Source organism: Meleagris gallopavo, chromosome 2 (assembly GCF_000146605.3).
Source record: "Meleagris gallopavo isolate NT-WF06-2002-E0010 breed Aviagen turkey brand Nicholas breeding stock chromosome 2, Turkey_5.1, whole genome shotgun sequence".
In the NCBI taxonomy this organism is placed as follows: Eukaryota; Metazoa; Chordata; class Aves; order Galliformes; family Phasianidae; genus Meleagris; species Meleagris gallopavo.
Window position 1 is genome coordinate 13552202 of NC_015012.2, and position 19875 is coordinate 13572076.

The following is a 19875-nucleotide window of genomic DNA, read 5'->3' on the forward strand; positions in this document are numbered from 1 at the left end:
TTCTAATTGAAAATTTCTTCTCTTCATACCATCAGGTTTTGGTGATTTGAAGATTGTCAACATTGCTTTTAATGTTGTGAAGCGCAAGAATTTCTAAGTTCACTTATAGGATCGTAATGGCTTTGCTCGCTCATACTGGCCTGAAATCATTATGGTACAAATCAAAGTTTTTTGTGTTGCATCTGGGCCAACACAATCTCATCAGTTCTGTCGTCGTCTTGTTAGAGAACATAAACAGCTTTTTGGTGCAATTTAACCAATGTTGGTTGTTTTTTTTTTTGTCAGCTTTCTGTTTTTGAGACCTGTAAGGAAGCTTTTAACTTCACCATTTTAAGACCAGAGAATATCTTCAGTGAGTGTTAAGTAACAAGTAGACCATTGTCTGTGAAGTGTGCATTATGTTTAGATCCCTTCAGGGACAGCTCTTGGTGTGCCCACAAGTTAGACTAACTTAGCTTACAGTGGCTACGCTGGAGATCAGTCTGTTTTGAGTGAGAGCAAAATATGAACAAGTAAACCCTCTTTCTTCCCAGTAACTGAATTTTTAAATTTATCAGTTTAAAATAAATTAATACATTTAATGCGTTTAGACTTGTATGCTAGTTAATGATCAGTCTTCATTTTACCATGGACTTGAAAGGTGGAATTGTCCTTCTGGCATTGGTGATGGTAGGTAAATCTTGAAATTATGAAATATAGTAACTAATTTGCTGTATTTATTGGAATCATTGTTTTAAAGTACAAATTAGCTCATCTCTGACAAGTGCAGTGTTCATGACAAACCTGCTTAGGAGTAGCCTGCAGAACAACTTCTTCAGGCTCTGTTGTTTTTAAATAATCCCTGTCAACACTAGGCATTGAAAATGTACTAGCTATGCCATGGTCTTAAACAGCTGCCAAGCGTCGCTTCTGGCACATGGCCATCTTTAGATTTTGTTGTAACCTGTTAATACAGAAAATGAGAAGACCACTTTCTTCCAGATCGGTTAGATTGTGATCAGTGAGAAGAAGAAGAAAAGGTTCCAAGTTGTGAGAAATATTTGTTCTTTTCAAGGAAGGTGTAAATGAGACGTAATTGGTGGCTGCTGTTACTTCATGAAGCGCTTTCCTGAGTAGAAGGATGTACTTACCACGTGCTTTCCTGAATCCAGTTCAAAGCTCATACTGCTATTTGTCTTTGGGCTGAGTTAAGCTGTGCAATTGTAATTACAACCAGATATTAGCCAGAAAGTGTATTTAAAATTATTAAAGGAAAGAGAAGTTTACAGATGTTTTCCTTTTCTGATGAACCAAAAAGACAAATGCAATGATGAATTTGAAACTTGAAATAAGTGAGAAGACAGCTATTGTAGGGAATTCAGTAAGGGGAAACTTTGGGGGGGAGAAGAAAGGGAAGTCATGTACTTTTGTGTCTTTATTTACATACAGCTTTCACCTTAAATAGGACTGTCTAAGTGGCAAAAATCAGTTCATAAAATGGAACTTGCATAGTCATTCAGTGATGTCCCACTGAGTGCTGAGCTATCAGAGAACTTGCAGTTTGGAGAACCATGTGGGCTTAAGTTTGGAAGGTTGGTTATCATTTTTTCAACTAGAGGGTGCAGCATCTTGCATGGGTTCTTCACTTGAACTACATAATAGAAGCTTATATTTAATTCTTGTTCATCCCTTGACAAAGCCTTTACAGTTTCCTTCAATTGCAGAAATTAAAACTGGGGGGGGAGGGAGGGAGGAAAGAAAAGAAAAAAAAACACCAGGAGTAGATTGTCCAGCACGTTCACTTGCCGGAAGGATTTTCACCAATTTCTTTGTACATTCTCTTTCTTTATTCTGAAGTTCCTTATGGTATCCATCAAAGATTTTGCTAGAGCTGAACTGAATAAGGACTTATTTTGGGGCCTGCTAATTAATCTTACTGGATTAGAGCACCAAAATAAATGATACTAGGTTGACACCATGATTTCTTGGGTTAGACAAAATAGCTTGCTTTAGAAGGTTCGTGTTCTTTTGATAGAATGGTTAAGGAGGATAATGCTGCAGGCTGTGCTTAAGCGTTGTCATTACATAGTTATCATGTTATAAATTACTGCCCAGAAATCAGAATTGCATGTAATCTTCACTTAATCGTTATCTCATAGTCATTATGTATTACTGGAAAACCACAAGCGTGTGCTAAAAATCAGTGCCTGTGTAATAACAAATACTGCAAAAAGTAAAAGAATGAAAGCGAAAGTTGATCTTATACAAAGATGAAAAGACAATGCATAGATGTAATTTACATCATGTTAAAAAATGTATTTACAGCCTGGTGAAGCATTGTTTATAGAAAATCCAGCTGGTACAGGTTTTAACCATCTACTCCAGGTAATGAGCTGTGAAATTGAATGGAATTATATAGACCAATTATACTTAGTGGTTTGCAGATATGTAACTTTCTTTAACTCTTCACTTATTGTAACCAAAATGGATTGACATTTATTTGACATTTGCTGTTTTTTTTGTTTGTTGTTGTTGTTTTTTTTTTTTTGAAAAAAAAACAATACCACGTGTCTAATACTATCATTTGTTAAAGAACTAACGTGCTGATGTTTATTTGGGTGAGCACTGCTAGGTGTTTTATGGGGAATATCCTCTGACACTTGTTAGATGCTTTCTTATTTATTGATTTCTCCTAAACTCAGGTTTCAGTAATGCAACAGTTGCATCGCGGTGCCTGCAGGCCACTTTTATGCCTTAAGATGTTTGTAGCTACTTAGGGACTCTTTGACTTTTGGTTTTTTCAGATAGCTTTTGGCAACCACATACAGGTTACATATTAGTATGTCACAACATGCATACTGGAAAACACTTCCATACTCTTTGTTTCCTCCTCTTGTCCATCTGATCTTATTTGCATTATACCTCACATAGTAGTTGAAAACAGGTCAAAGATGCATGCAGTGTATCTGTCTTGATACTTCTTTAGTTTGAAACCTTGCACTTCATGATCACTTAGTGAAGCCACAAAGCATACTAATTTATAAATAGATTTAATTTAATAGTTGCTATGGTTATTTTTCTATTTGTATAGACCAAGTTAGATCTTCAGGTTACAAACATACTGGTAATGCAATTTCTATTTAGGTATGTTCATTAAATCACCTGAACTGAAAGAGGCCTTATGTTATACCTTATGGCTTGCAGTATGGTAGAAACAAATCAGAGCTGCTTTGTTACTGCGTGGTTATTGTTCTTCTAATCGCTTTGGTTTTCTCCTTTCAGTGAATCTAAGTATTCTTTGTAGATATTTATGGGCTATTTGTGATCTCTGATATCACTGAGACTTGCTGTATTTGCTTTATTCTTTTGTAATACTGGTTGACAGATGGGTGAGTTCCTCCTGGCTTCCTCATGCGGTGTCATAGGAAGCCACATTTAACTGATTATGTGACTGAAGAGTAATGATACAACCACAGGAAATCCTGTGGCTGAAAGCAGCTTAGTTCTCTACTTCTGATAATAATTTTGTATTTGCAAGATATTGTTGTGAGTTTTAAAAGGTGGTGCTTATTGCAACGTACAAACAGAATAGTTATCTATCTATATATAAATAAAAATAATTATATATATATAAAATATTTAAAATAAAATATGTATTAAATTTTGTGAAGAAACTTTAGATACAGTTGCAGATATTTTTTCCCCTTCATTTTTTTAAGTATTTAAAAAAATTGGATATCATGCTAGGTAAAACCAGGGAAAAGCGTGAAATTCATCACCATGTCTGCTTTTTTCTTTGCACATACTGTTACTGAGATGCCTCCTTATTTATAAGTTAAGGAAATAAATATATTCCTAAAATAAAGGGCAAGGGAAGAATAAAATGTTTTGAACAGGAAGGTGATGTGAGAACTAAATGGGATGGGGAAAGAAGGTCAGGAAATGCTGAGCTGTGCAGCCCCCAGGTTATTGGTATCCTTGAAATTTGTAGTCTCTGACTCCTGAGCTCTGAGCATCAGCCATCTAGTATTGCTGGTGGCAGTTACTTACTGGATGTAAGTACTGGTGCTGGAGTTGCTCATTGTGGCCAGGAAACCGTGCTTTTGTGTTGCTGCCCTGTGTCACGGAGTGCTGGAGTGGGCATTGTTCCCTACCTCCTGCATGGGATGTAGCTAGCTGTGGCACTGTTCATCTGCTTGGGGTGCTTAGATTATGCATCTGAAACCTTCCGAGGATGGTGTTCTCTCTGGGTAGTTGATGTGAAGACTTAGAAGGAGAGAGGAAGGAGGCAGCAATGGTAGAGACAGCAATACAAAGCCAACTAGTTTGGGAAATGCTGATTTAATCTTAATTTGTATGTCTTTATATTCTGTTCCTGTAGTTCTCTCTCTTTCTCTTAGAGACCAGTATGCAGAGCTTCCTATAGATCTAACAGAAATGTTACAGGTAGAAGTGTTGACTGTAAAAATTTATGTAATGTGTCCAAGTACTTGTTTATTCAAACAGGAGAGAACTGTTGAATACTAACAGTATTAATGTGCACTTCCACTGTTGAACTGAGCATATACATCTTGAATACATTGCTCTTCAGAACTTAAAATGAAATTTAAAGCTCCGAAAACATGGAAATTTATTTTGAAGGTTGATAACATTTAAAAACTGTCTAGAATAACTTGTGGAAAGTGGTATTTTGGAAATAGTAGCAGTACTGAATTTGCTTTATTTCCTTCCTTGCTTGAAGCATTAAGAACGCTCTGTAATGGAATGATTATTTGTTGTCACCAGTAACAAATCTGGGGAAGAAGCAAGCTGGTTGCTGAAAGAATTAAGATGACTGATTATCTAATGCAGAAGTCTGGACCAGAGGTGGGGATGTGGGTGGCTTTGCCAGACTGCTTGAGTCTTCAGAGAGCGCCTGTGAAGTTTACTTAAGAAGCACTCTAGGTATGCTTTTTTGGAAAATGCTTTTTTGCTTCACAACAAAGATTAGGGATGTTTCTGTAACATTTCACTTGAGCTATGTTTTCATGCGATTTTCTGACCAACATAGAAAGACTGTGGAATGAAAGAGTGCAGAAATTGACTTTTGATTATGTGCAATTCTACAGTAGAAAAGCCAAAGGAACTCCAGCATAGCTTAAGGCTTTGCTGAGTTAGCTCCTTCTTATGTAACTATGTCAGAGTTAGGTAGCACTCTCCTAATTTAATCACAAAATATACAATGTGGTCTTCTGATGACTTAGACATCACCCAACAACAAAATAGACCAAAGCTCAGAACATTATCCAAGAAAACCTAACAGCTTGACCGTAGTGACCTGAGTGTGAACAGCGTGAGAACTGGGAACTGATGAACACTTGACTGGTTTATGTCAGCTGGAGATCTGGCTTACTACTTCAAATGAAGCAATTCACTGTTCTTGTTAGTTTACTTATTTCCTCTTCTAATAGTTCTTAATGCGCAGTTCCTAAAATATAAGAATGATAACACCATATGAATTTTTGTATGCGTAGCAGAAATGCTAAGTCACAGCTTGAACCAGTGATTGAGCACCTGGTGGGAAGGCAGGGCCAACTCAGGGGAGCTCAGGTGCATGCAATGCTCCTGAGTGACCAGAACAATTGAAGCCAGGATCCACCCCTTCCCAGACCTCATTTAAGGTTTGGCAGTGGAAGCTAGGGGGTCTTGCTGGAGATCCTTGTGTACCTGAGGCCTTCTGAAGGTAAGCAGTTTTTTTCCCCTTTGTTTCTGTGTCAGTGGCTGCTGTGTTTGTTCTCATTTGCTGCAGCCTAGGATTGTGCCACTACTGTTATTGTTGTACTTTTCATCATGTTATAGCATTACAGTATGAAATAGTTAAACCACCAAACAGTACCTCCTATCAACTCCCAATCTCCTTCAAGATGACATAGGTAGCCAGGGAGGAAGAAGTTGCATAAGAATGCAACTTGCAGTCCATTCCATCTTTTGAAATGGTCATTTTGGGCAACTAGAACTGTTCTCTGCTATCTTCTCCTTGCTTTTTAATTGCTGTGACCCACCCCAATATTTTTAGAGCTTTAATAACCCATAGCAGGATGAGAAAATGTGGAACTTTCTATTTTTCCTCATCTAAAATGAAGATATTACTAGAACTGGATTATATAGGAACACCTAATGCATAGCCAAAAAGAGGCAACACCTTTTTCCTGATAGCAATTGCAGGCTGACGGAAAGTGGATGAAAGAAGTAATACTGCTGGAAACTGGCAGAGTAGGGAGAAATCTTTCCTTGGAAAGGCTGAGTTCCTCTTTGTAGCAGTGTTGCGGAACATGTTCATTAAATGTAGAGGTGGGAGTAGAGATGATTAGCTTTAAGAGTAAACCAAATACGTAATGTTTTTGAGGTAGCTTACTTCAAAGCATTCAGTGTGGATGAGTGCTGACTTTTTTTTTTTTTTTTAAGACAGCAGGTAATTTTCCTTTTAGGTTTAGCGTTGATGGTATTCCTCTTAGTGTAGAGCGCATCAGCACGTGTAATTAATAAAGTACCATTATATAGCACATGTAATAAATTAATGATTAGTATGGATATTAACGTATTTCTTCACTTAATGAGAGACCCTTGCTTTCTTCAGGTCAGTGTATGTGCTATGCTAAAACCATAGCTTCAGCTAATTTGCTGGCATCAGCTAAGCCTTCAGGATCTTCATTTCTGGAAGAAAATACTTTCTGTGTAGGTGTTTTAAGGAATGTGTGAGGTTACTTTGGATCAAGCATCTTCCCAGTATTAGACACTATTTAGTGGTGGTAATGTTTTAATACGTATTTCTTTTTTTCTTCTTCTTTTTTCCCCCTCAATTAAATGCTTGGAGAACTAAATAACAAGATACAGGCTTACCAGTTATGCATAGGAAAGTTTGCAATATAAGCTTGTCCCAGTGGTGAAAATCTGAAGGTAGTGCCAGAAGTCGTGCAGTATAAAACAGTACCTAACTGCTCCGAATTGTGATGGAATCATGTGACTAAGGCCCTCTGGAATTTACAGGTTGTATTTAATTCATATACAAAATTTCACATCGTTCTACATGAGCATAGCTGTCTTGTGTTCATATGCATGTATAGGTGAATGTACACATAAACATGTCTCCACACGTTTGTGTGTGTATATATGTTTGTGTATTTAAAAGGAAATAAAGTACGTGTGATGCTTTGGCACTTGGTCTTGGCTGGAATCTAACAACAATTCAATAAATTTCTGATACCTTTCAGAAATGTTTTAAACTCCGAGTTCCCAGAAAGAATTATTAAGGTATTGTGTTTAGTGCATTGGAAAGAAGTAATTAAAAGAAGTAATTACCTCCATGATTTAATACTGGCTTAGCTGATGAGTATGTTGTGCTCATTAGTGTGATATTTGTTAGTGTCTGATGGAAAGGCTGCTGAAAAATGTGTAAAGACTCTTGATTTTGGAAAGCTGTCAAAATGAGGTGGTTATTAAACTGAGAGTAAAACTTCGTGGAGAAAAATGACATCAGATGGAGTTGTTACGTTCCTAGGTTGCCCTGCCTTCTCTTCTGCCTTTCTGAATTTGTGCACAAGGATGGGATCAGATGTTTAAATTGTGGAGTCAATTTCTTCTTGATGCACGTAGTTGATGCTATAATACATACATATTTTAATGCCTGAATTCTAAGAAAGAACAAATGTAGTTGCCATAGCATATAGCAAAAAGTGTTATATGCCAAAGAAGCTCTTAGGCAGATGTACATGCTTGACAGAAATCATTTTAAAATAGGATTTGTTTTAGTGTTCCAGACTTCGCAATCCAGGTAAGATGGAAAAGCCATCAGAGGGAAGATGAAGCACTAGAAGAGAGATGTACATGTGAAATGCACCTAATTTTTGTTGCTGAGAACAACTAAGAATTTTTTTATAAAAAAAAAAAATGGCTAGAAATAAAATATAGAATTGCTATAAATATCTATACCAATTCAAGTATAGTATGATCTTTTGGAAGATCCTTAACTGCAGTTTTGACTATTTAAAGTATGGATTTTTATACCAATTTCTCTACTATGTTATAGTAGATATTAACTACTATGGTTAAAGGTATAAACTATGTAGGTAAACTGCTAAGGTAAAGAGCAACAATATTTGTGAAGTGTTGAAAAATCAACATTTTGGTCTTTCTGATGTAAGTTGATGTGAGTTATCAGTATTTTAAAGGATCGTATATTTGAATATAAATACATTTGCATGCTTTTCTTATTGTAAAAACAGTTTATTTCCAATCCCTTCTACGGGGAGATAATCAAGATATTCCCAGCTATAAATTGTTTGCTGGCAAAAATATCAAGATGTCTTTCCTCCAGGAGCAGTCTTTTATTTGTGTTTCTTTGCTTATCTAAGTCTCATCTACAAATGAATGTGTTATCACATGGAGTTGATACCTAATTGAATCTAGAATATAGATATGAGGATACTCCCTAAGACAGATGTTTCGGTCTCAGATGAGTGTGATTTTTGCAGGCAGAGAGAAGGACTGTTTGTAGTTGTAAGTTGAATGCATTGGAGTTAGATGAACAAGTTGAAGACATTTGGAAGTTGTGCTATTTTTCCCTCCTAGCAAAAGCTCTGAGGAATAATGTCACGGTTATTTAGAAATGCTGAGCATTTGGTGCAAAAATGCAGTGGTGTGTTCTTTCAGGCCTTGATTCCTCCAGTGGGTTTACCTTAATCTGTGCGTTTGTATGAAATTACCTCACTAGCCACTGGAAAGGCAAGGGTGCTCCAGGCCTTTTGGCTGGCTCTCAGGAGATGTTTGCCCTGTGGGATTGCTCAGGGAGCCCTTTTGGAGGGCAGGAAGGAGTGCAGCCTTGGGTAGAGCCGTGAGGGATGCAAAGCTTCTCCCTGTAGCTTCTGCTTAGCACTGTGCCTCAGGCACTCACTGAGCCAGGCCATGGGGTCCTTTGTGATTGATAGACATGTGCGTTTTTGTTTATATATGTATTTAAATCGCTTTTCTCCTGGTTTCTGTACTTTGTGAAAATGGCCCTGAACTTGGGAAAAGGTGCAAGAAAACTTCCAACTTGCTCTTGAGCCTTAGCCCGTTATTTGGCATTAAGACTCTTCTGTTTGCTTCTGTATTGCTGTTTTCTCATATGTTCCTGGTCTAACTTTTAGGAACTTCAGCTTTCTCCCGATGCTAGAGATACTTTGCTACAGAAAATATAGTAGTTCAAAGGGAGCAGACTTCTTTGAAATGTAGTTGTCTGCTGCTGTCCCAAGTTTTCTTTATAGCTGTGAAGTCTTATGTATAAATATAAACATGACAGATCTTAAGGCAAGTGATATCTCAAGACTTGCACTGTAGGTACGACATCTTGAGGACCAAGCTGTAGATGAACCTGTGTAGCACATTCTGCCGTAGCTGGATTTCATGATCAGATACATACATGGTTGCCATAGGGATACATAATATTGTCCAAAGTGAAAGTGGATGCATACTGGAGTATGGTCCAGTTGATAAATGTCTTTCTTTCTGATCTGAAGTACGCAGTACTGATCATAATTGAATTTCTAAGGTCAGCGCTTTCTGTGAGCTTCTGAAGCCCTTCAGGTTGAAGTCCTCCTTGACATCACAACGAAGTTGTGCCATTCACAGAAATATTTGTTAAAAGCTTGTTAAAACATGTTAAAAGTATGGTTGGAGTAAATTAACACAGTATAGAGGAAATTACAGTGTGACACTTCTGAGTTGTGGCATAAGCGAGTTGTCATTCTGACCCTTTTGTAACTTTACAGATAAAAATGAAAGCTGGAGGGCATTTAAAAAGTTGTTGAACCCTGAACAGGGAAAATGTGTTGAGTCTTAGGGGAGCTGCTGCGGAAATGACAGCTGCTTTGCTTTATGAGATCTGTGTCGTTGTTGATCAGATGCGTTGTGCTTGGATCAGACAGCTCATGCATGGAGCCTTTGGAGAGCTGTGCTTGTTATGGTCTGAAGGAGTTGAATTTGTCTCTAAATTTAATGCCAGATGACCGTTTCTTAAAAGACTGCAGCTGTTATTTGCTCAGACCAGTGTAACTAATTTTTTTTTTGTCAGCTGCAGAGCTAATAAATCACTTTGGCATTTTACCAGGTACCATATATCCATAAACTATTATTTCCAATAGCACCTTATGCCGCACCTGTTTAAGGAGGGTGTATGTTATTAAGGTACTAAATATAATGTAAAGGAGGTACTAAATGTAACGGGCTTCCTCAATTTTGAATTCTCACCCTTAGTTGATTTAATAATAAAAATATTTGTGAAGCAAACAAATAATATGGCAACTCTGCCCAGCTCATATTCCTGGCAGCTTATTTAGGCATCATAGCAGGGACACAGGGGAGCTATAGAGCAGAAGAGATGGCAATAGGAGAGGTTTTGGTGTGGGAACTGGTGTCAGTTCTGAGTCATGGCATTCTGCACTGGTGACTGTCTGGGAGAGCACATAACGTAATGACTCTTTGGCAGAGGCAGTTCCTCTTCGCTGCTTCTGGTGAAGGAATACTGGCAGATCAATTTGAAACTGAATCTTCTAAGCTGGGCTGTTTGTATCACGCAGCTTTGATTTGTTCTCATGCATTCATTTGTATAAAAGCTAACGAAGCTAATCAGTATTCAGATGATATTTTATACTTTACACAGTGAAAGCGGAGGGCGTTTGGGGTGGTAGAAATGTGTTTTTTAAACTTCTAGTGAACATTAGCGTCTGCGTGCATTGGGAATGGGTAGACTTATGGATATATCAATTTCAAGTGTTCTTGATTTGTTCTGATTTGTAGGACAAAACATCACAGAATAATGATAGAATTTGTCAATTATCAATGAATACACTGTAGACAGGATAAACAAAATTGTGGCTGGAAGCTTTTTTTAACTATTTGTCATTACTTGGATTACTTGGATTTTCTGACCTGTTTCTGACCTGTTTTGTTCTTTGCAGTTCTGAGTACTTCAAAAAGATAGCTGGTGAGTGTCTTTTGGGAACTGCTCTAGGATAATCAGTATTTGTTCCTGAAGATTTTGTGCTGAATATTTTCTGTGCTGCTCTCTGTTGTTGTTCTGGTAGGCTACATTGTTATCAACAAACCCTTAGGAGGTTTGAAGTGGGGAATAAGTGTGGGGGAAACCTGTAACCTTTTACAAAGACGCTCCTATAACAGAGGCTTTGATAACATAGATATTACAGGAAGGACAGTAAATAAAATCAGATTAGAGATTTTGGAAATGCTTCAGCTTTAGCTTTAGCAGCGTTTAGAATCCCTTAGTACTAGCTTTCTGCCTTTTTGTGTTGAAAAGTATTCAATTGAAAATGTGAAGTTCCATACACAACGTTTAAATTTGACATCAGTCTGTTTATTGCAATTACTCACACAGGCCCTAAAGAGCTCGCAGTCTAGGTAGAGGCCAAAGAGTCGTGAGCTGGAAGACTTATCTGACCTGAGGGAAGGAAGAGAGGAAAGACAGGTGGTGTGTCTGTTATTCAGGAATTTTTGTTCATGACAAATACAGAACTAAACTAAAGAATGTTTCTAGGAATGGTCTCCAACTTGGAGAGTGCTCAGAAGTCTGTAGACACAAATAAAGTGATAAGGGCTGAATTTTTTCCTCTTTGTTTTGATGCAAATAATTAGAGTTATTCTGTATTTGGAAACTTCTTTTTTCTTTCAGATATGCTGTTGCTTAGGTTTTAGTTTGGGGCAGTATTTAGTATTGGGGTGGTGTGGTGTGGTCACAGACACTGACTGTTTTATTTTGCAGCTCTTGACCATTGATTTTATTCATTTCTCTTGTGACAAAAGTCTAACAAATGTAACATTAGCAGTGGTTTTCAAAGTTCAAAGAGAGATTTCCCACTGAAACCCCTCAGCTGTTTTGTGTCTGTATGTCCTGTTAGCTGCTCATCTTGAGTATGTGGTCACAAGATTAGCATGGTCAGGTGGAGTATTCATAACCAATATCTTTGATTATTCAATCTGGTTTTCAGGACTTTGAGTGGCAGACAAGATCCTCTCATCCTAACTGTTGGTCAGGACAACTACATATTTGATTCCTTTGCTGTTAATGCTTCCTATGTTAATTCATTAGCTAGTGCTTAATTACAGCTGTAATAACTACTTGAGTACTTTCTTCTGGTAAATATGCTACCATATTTAATAAGCTTAACGCTCTGCTGTGGCTGATTTTACCTGATTGGTTTGTATGTTTTATTCACATGAGTAAGTGTCCCAGAGGGAAGTTTTGCCAGGAAATATTCTGCCTTCCAGCTGTAATTGAATGGATTTGAACAAGCAGAGACAGCTGGGTCCTGTTTTGGTCTTGATTTGTAGGGACCCAAGGGATTGGGAGAGTGGGAAAGGGATCCTGTGCCAGTTGAGTGAGTTCAAATGAGGAAAAAGCTTTACTCCCTTGACTATTCTGTATTTCAACTATTAATACAGCAATAGAGCCTATTCAAATAGTTGTATGCTCTTTGTGTTTTTGTAAAAGAAGGCTTGTGTACTTAGGTATTGTCTTTTTTGAAATGTAAGTCTTGCTGCATAAAGCACAATTTTCCAGGTCAACCACCCAGCTTTAATCATAAGATCTTATGGAGTGCAGGAAGGAAGCTGAGAAGTCCTTACAATAACCAAGGAATAACATGCTATTGGAATGTTCATGGGAACATTCACACCATAATTAAAACAACAAGGAACGCAAACAAAACAAAAACCTCCAGCATGACAGGAGAAGCAAGTAGCTGAGAGAATTTGGACTTGAATCTGACTGAATTTAGAGAACTTCAAATCCTTCTTGTATCTGTATTTTGTAGTGGTCTTGATGTGCAACATAAGTTCTTTTAAATGATGCTTTTGGAGCAGGTCCAGAGGAGGGGCACGAAGTTGATCAGAGGGCTGGAGCATCTCCTCTATGGGCACAGGCTGAGAGAGCTGGAGCTCTTCAGCCTGGAGAACAGAAGGCTTGGGGGGACCTGATGAATTATGATGTACCCATTATTTTTAAATCTAGAAAAGGTGATGATAAGAGTAGGTAGCAATTGTGTTTCATTCAAATGTAGCAAGAAATTTTTTGCATTGGAGTCAGTCAGACTTAGGAATGACTGCTGTTGTGAAGCCAAAAGGTTGTAGTCTAGCTGAATTAAAGCATTATTTTTCCTTATTTGTCTATTTTCTTCTAAATTTTAGATATAGTACAGTGGCCTAAAATGTTCCTCTGAGGTTTTTTTGTGTGGGCAGAGTTGCAATTCTGATATATTGCAGAGCTTTATTTGACATTTTTAAGCACAGTGGCCTTATAGTACTCCTTTGTGACTACTTTCAGTCTTACAATATCAGGGCAAGACCTTGGATTTCCTGAAAGTAGTGTTTCTCCTAATTTTACGTATTGATATACGTAGATTTCCCCACCCTGCATTTTACTAAGTCTTCAAAGTTTATTTGTAGCTAGTGAATTTTCTTTTGCATTTGGTGACTCTGTAAAATTGATTTCTTCCCCCTATTTCCTAGCATTCATTTTTCTTATGACTTAAGCAAATTTCTGAAGTATTTTAATACCTGTAATTAGAATACATATATATATATATATATTTTTAGAGTGCAGTTTCCATTGAAATACTTATATGAAATAGCTGAACTGTGGTAATAATTGAAAACAATAAACACTAAAAGCTGTGCAATAACCTGCCTGGAAAGTGTGCTTGCTTCATGGAAGTAACGAAATGGGTATTCCCTCTCCAAAAAACTTGTGCATTTGTATATAAATTAAAGGATTTATCTTTTATGCTCTTCTAAAATATTATCCATTACTTTTTTGTGCGTGCATTGTTTTTTCCATGGCTTTTCCTTTCAAGTTTCTCATAAACAAATCTTTGAGATGACACTTGGCTAAAAAGCAAAGAATTTTCGGTGTTCACTGAGTGTTTTATTTATCTAAACAAATGGGCTGCAGTATCACAGTTTGCAAATAATTTCTCCTTCGTGGCATTGCATCCATACAGGATCCTCTCTCCTGTCTGCGTGCAGAGGAAATTAAGGCATAGAGCAAAGAACGCAAAGAATATTAGGAAAAAATGCCTTGTCTTTGGAGATTCAGTACAGTTAGTACTGAAGTGAGTTTTTCTCTATCAGTTAGTTTGAAATGGAAACAATAAGTCCTTGACTTAGAGGAAAAAAGAATTAGTTCTACATGCCACCTCTTTTCCTCTTAAGCTGGTAAATACAACCAAATATAATCCTATTGTGTTATATAAGTATCATCAGAGAAAAATTATCTTTAATCAATGTAGTAGTAAAGAAATGCTTTAATCTGAGTGTAGCCTATCATACAGGCATATGGCATGCATCTCCTCGTTACTTCAGGGAATGAGGTTTAAAAAATATGCAAGTTTCACTGCCCTGCCAACACATACATGTGAGAGCTCACAGGTTTGAGGTGTCCTTTCTGATGTAGCTGGTGGGGATACTGGAATCAGAGCATGTTTCATGCAACAGCATGGAGGGCAGTGCCCTGTGAGAACCCCTTCATCTGCTGCATTAGGAACTCTAAAGGTTTAGTTTGAAGCTTCCCTTAAAGGTGCTTTGAAGACCCTTTTGTTGTTTAGGAAAATGTTTGCGCTACGGTCAAAATCAAGATTCTGTTAGAAGTTTTTATTAATGGCTATTAGTGATATTTTTGGAAGTAGCAGTAGATTTCAGTGATGCAAATGCACTGAAGTTTGAATAATTCAAGTTGCCATGAGGTGAAATTGCAATAAAAGATTATTAATCAGCATTATTTTACAGTGATCTCTTAATCAGGAGGAAAGCAAAGATGATTGTAGCTGAGAAATAAAGTGCTGGATCTGGTGCACAGTTGTGTACTTGGCCCATTTGAGCAGAAAGAACATTTCATCATGCTGAAGTCAGGCTTATTGCAGGCAGCTCACATTCGAATGGCACTGAACTTTTAAATGATTTTTTTAATTTTAATTAGAAAGGATTACGTTAAAGCTAAGTTCTCTGAAGATCTTCAAAGAGTGCTGATAAGTTATTAAAGGATTGTTATTGAAGTCATAGTTGAATCATGACTAAAAATCGTATTTTGTGAAACAAATGAAACTACTCATGCTTTTGTGGTTGTGCCAGTGCATAAGAACCAGTTGTATTGCTCTGCTTGCATAGATCAAGCAAAAAGTGTGCTGTTACACTGCAGTGGAATTAATATGGGGTGATGGCATTGAAATGGTATGGGGAGTGGCATATAGACTAAGCTATGGAGGTGGAAAAACTTCTGTGGCTTTAGGAATGGCGCTGCATTTTGTGAACAGGAACTTAAATTGTAGAAAGCACTCAAACTGCAGTAGTGTATTTTTTGTTGTTGCACTTAGAGACTTGATGCTCAGAATCAACATTTTACTGTGGTATATTAATGATGTGCTGTACCATTTTATTGTAGTATTTCATTTTTGCTGACAGAGCAGCCTATCAGACATATCAGTCAGTGTAAAATAAATGCAGGCAGCATTCAAAAGTCAATTTATCTGATGGCAGAGTGATAACTAAAATAAAAGAATCACTTAGGTGTATTTTGAACTTGCTTTTCATGTTTGAACTTCAGTTAGCTCTGAGGCCTGGTTCACAACTGCATGACTTCAGACAGCAGCTTTCATTTTAAACCTGTTGTCCATGGGGGCAGAAGGATGTAACTGTATGTGCTTGTATGATACTGGTCTTCAGGAGTTCTTGTGACTGGGACTTCGGAGAACTGTTGCAATGCAAACATGAATAACAGCATCAGTGAAATATGCTGTCTGGGGTGTACTCATGTGGTTTTGAGCAGGCTTATGCTATGCTTGTGAAGAGGAAAGAAGGTATTCTGTTACATGATACGTCAGTTCATTTGGTGGGTGCTTGCCTCTAACATGCTGTAGAGCAGTGTGTCTGCTATTACAGCTTGACTCTATTATCAGCCTTCTGCTCCGAGGCCCTTGCAGCTTGCTGGGATGGGTCTGAAATTAAGCCTAGTGAATACTTCAGGATAAAAGCACTGCGATGGAGGACAGAAACAAGACTGAAATGACTCATGTGCTCAGTGTGTGAGATTTGGCAGGTGTGCATTTTTACAAGTTTTAAGGGTATGTAGGTGCTAAAAATATATAGCTACACAAACAAGTCATTTTAGCGGAGGGAAGTTTGTGAAGAATCTGATCACCCCCACTATTCTCAAGTCTTACAACACATCTTTTAATTCAAGGAGATTAAACGAGCTTTGGAGTTTAACAAAGTTTTTATTACTTTTTCTTGGAACTGCAAATGAATGAAGTGAGTTGCTCGCATAAGTCAGTATCAGCAAAACATTAAATGTAACCGGAGTATATTTTCTTTACGTAAAAACGGACTTTAAAATTGTAAATGAAAAGGAAGGACTGTTGTACAGTTCAAGTACTTGTTAGTTTGCTGCAACTTAATGGAAAATAAGTAGGATTAAAGCCTTCAAAACTAGTTGTGGTAAGGGGAGAAAGGAAATGTACTGGGAAATTGGAGGAAGGGTGGTGGCAGGTCTTCATTGCCAGCACTGGGACTTCAGTAGAGAGACTTCAGATGGGCAGAAGAGAGTTAGGAAGGAAAGGGAGGAAACCACAAAACTAGCAATTAGGGCTGCAGAGAGCTGGGCTCAGCTGGAGGCTTCTGTGACTTGCAGGATGAGGGAGTGGTGGTGTGCTGGTGAATAAGGACAGCCATGAGCAGATTGACTTAAAAGTAAGTGAAGTACGCATGTGGAGAAACTGGAGGTGGCTGTGTGGTAAAGTGACATGGGGATAAAGCAGAGTGATGCTGAGTGCTGGTTCTTGGGGTGGAGATGGGGCTGAATAGCTGAGATGGAAAGCGATGGGATGAAGAGTTGCAGGAGGTGAAACTGATCATCTACTTGTGAGAGGAAGGGGAAGTAGTCTAACTCATTCTGCAGTATTAAGTGTTGGACTGAAATCCTTAGCGTTCTTCTTCCTTTGTCTTCAGAAATCAAATGGAGGACTCTTAAAGTGCTGTGAAATACTAAATAAACAGGCAGCTTATAGAGAGTGAATAGCAGCCTGCAGCACAGGCCCTTCAGTTGCTGAGCAGTCAGTGGTAGGTAGGTGCCTGCCTTTGGGCCCAAGTCACTGCCTTTGTTCGAGTAAGACACTCCTATGTTATTATAGTACGCAGCAGAATTTCTAGAGGTTATTTTTTATTTTTATTCAGATGAGAGAATTATCTAAATTGTGTATTTTGAACGACTGTTTAATTAAGAATGCAAAACCATGCATGCAGAACAAAGGAAATTGCAGAATTAATGATGTCTCCACAGCACCCTTGAGGGGGCTTTACAAGCATCCTTTGTAGTTAGAGAATACCATTCTTCAGAAGGGAGATCTGTAGCTTGACAGGTGCTCGTTCCCCTCCCTCTCCCTTTTTTTTCCCCACTCATAGAAACTTGCTGTGTGGTTGCATGATTTGTCTCTTGACTAATAGCTTCATGTTGCTCAGTTAGTCGCCAACTCATAATCTTCATGAAGAGTAAGGTAGTACTTTCAAGAGATTAGTCATTAAATGGTGATATCTTCTTTTTATGTGATAAAATTAAGGACTTAAGAGTTTATAAATTCTAAACAGACATTAAAAAGGAATACTTCTAGTTTGATTCTTCAGAATGTTTAGTAATTCTAAACATGGGTCCAATTGATTTGAGTGTAAGCATGCAGTGATTCTAGGCAGTCAAATAACAGGAAATTTAGTTATGTCAACTACTGAGGAATATGAAGTTTCATCTTGTCTTGTCAGACGGTATGAGGGATAGTGCCTAAGCTGCATTCAGCTTTACGGGCACGTGACCACCTTCTTCCTTTATTAGCCTTTCAGATTTTCTAAATACCACATATATTTTGGAGGAATTTTTTTCACTCCAAAGGTGGTGACGCACTGAAACAGGTTGCCCAAGGAGGTTGTGGATGCCCCATCCCTCGAGGCATTCAAGGCCAGGCTGGATGTGGCTCTGGGCAGCCTGGCCTGCTGGTTGGTGACCCTGCACATAGCAGGGGGTTGAAAGTAGATGAGCATTATGATCCTTTTCAACCCAGGCCATTCTATGATATATTATTATTTTTTTCACTGCTCTTGTTTTACTTCCAGAGCACCTCTACACTGTCTGCTAGGTGGAAGAGGAGTCCTGTGGTAAAGCTTGTACTGACAGTGCTACAAGAACTGCGTCAGAATTCAGTGCACAGCAGGACTAATTGAAGTTCAATATTTCATTTTGCTGTTTATATAATAATATTTAAATATAAAGTGGTTCACCAAAACTTGTGTGACGAGAAAGAACAGTAACACAAAAAAGTAATGGCTGTATCTTGCTGTAGTGTGGAAGGGTTACCCAGACCTGCAGCAAATGTTTTATGAATGCATGGATTATTTTTCATTTGAGACTTTGGGAGTGGAACAGAACTATTCTTATATGTTTGGGAAAGAGATTTTATTTCTGTCTCTGATTTTAAAATTCCTGCTGAAGAATCTTTTGTGGTAGCTGCAGCCAAAGATGGCTGGATGGTCTCCAGTTGACCTAGATGAGAACAGATTACTTTTTTTTTCTTTTCCCTCAGGATCCAGAATAGTGTGTCTGCCTGTACCATAGTACAGGAATTTGTGGACATACTTCTCATTCTTGGAAAATGACAGATTCTTAACTTGTGCATACAGATGTTGGCACTTAATTGTTCATCAGGAAAAACATGTTAAAATGTTCTGAGGGACTGACAATTGAATCTTAACTGTGAAAACTTAAAGTGTATTTGAAGCTTGTATTTTTTTTGCATAGTCTTAAATAAAGTTTTGTGGTTCGGCCGGTATCTGCCATGCTTTGTCCCTGATATGTTCCAAAGAGACAAGCAGCTGCCAGAAAGTTTTCTTGTGCTGCCCTGCCAGTTTTAGGTGGGTAGAGAGGAGGGGATGCTTCATCTCTCAGTTAAGTTGAGCATCTCTTTCAGCAGCTCTGCCTTGCTGACTGTCTGTTATTTCTTTAGAGGAGTTGTGTTGGTTTCGGATGGAGCATTCTCACGCCTCCTCTCTGGAGCTTTTTGAAGCATCCAGTTGTGGTTTTCTTAACTCAGACTGCGTTTTATGCATTTCATAATCACGACTGATAAAGCCAGTTGAAAATAATTTCAAGATTGAGCATGTAAAATGCAAACACTTGTTAACTTTCAGGAATTTAGCAGAAATTCAAAACAGCAGAATGTCTTCAAAAGTGGGGCTATCTCAGTGTATTCTGCTTTCTTGTTTGGTTTTGTTTTGTTGGTTTTGTGTTTGCAAGAACTGGCAGGAGAAATCCAAGAGTCTTCTGGGAGTGTGTTGAGTGGCAGTGTCTCAGGTTGTGTGGGTTTTCTCCTTAGCAAGGGAATGCTCTCTATGTATTTTTATAATGATTTTTTAACTGGTGAAGGGAAGGAGGTTTTCTCTTGAGATGGCAAGCAGCTACTTTTCCATGGCTGCTGTTTTCTTTTTTTGTTGTTGTTGTTCTTTCCTTCATAATGAACTTCCATCATTTCTGTCAACAGTTCTGATGGATACAGCATTTAGTTTCTAAATCTTTGGCTTACTGAGGTATGTTATATGGAGTAGTGCAGTGGGCAGAAGCCTGCTTTTGCTGCGTGACACCTGGATTACTGAGGAGGAAGCACATTTTATCATTCCTTGGAGAGGCAGGGCATAGATACCTTACTGAGACCTGCCAGTAGAAGATGCACACTTTCATTGAAGCTGAGTTAGTTGTCCTGCTTACCAGTAAAATAACCTTGACATCAGTGAGGCACCAAGGAGAATTTGGAATTCCCTGACATTGTCCCTTTGTGTTTC

At 38.1% G+C, this 19875-nt stretch overlaps 1 protein-coding gene across 5 annotated transcripts in view; it reads left to right on the forward strand.

Moving 5' to 3' along the window:
- The first annotated feature begins 5623 nt into the window (after nt 1-5623).
- Nucleotides 5624-19875, forward strand: part of LOC104909559 (serine/threonine-protein kinase MRCK alpha-like) — a 46507-nt gene continuing 32255 nt past the window's right edge. For 3 of the 5 annotated variants that reach the window (XM_031552343.1, XM_031552344.1, XM_031552342.1), the window contains exon 1: nt 5626-5701. The gene's annotated coding sequence lies outside the window, so the exon portion shown is untranslated. Of the gene's footprint in view, nt 5702-19875 lie in introns of all 5 variants that reach the window. The other 2 variants (XM_031552340.1, XM_031552341.1) reach the window with 2 other exon arrangements.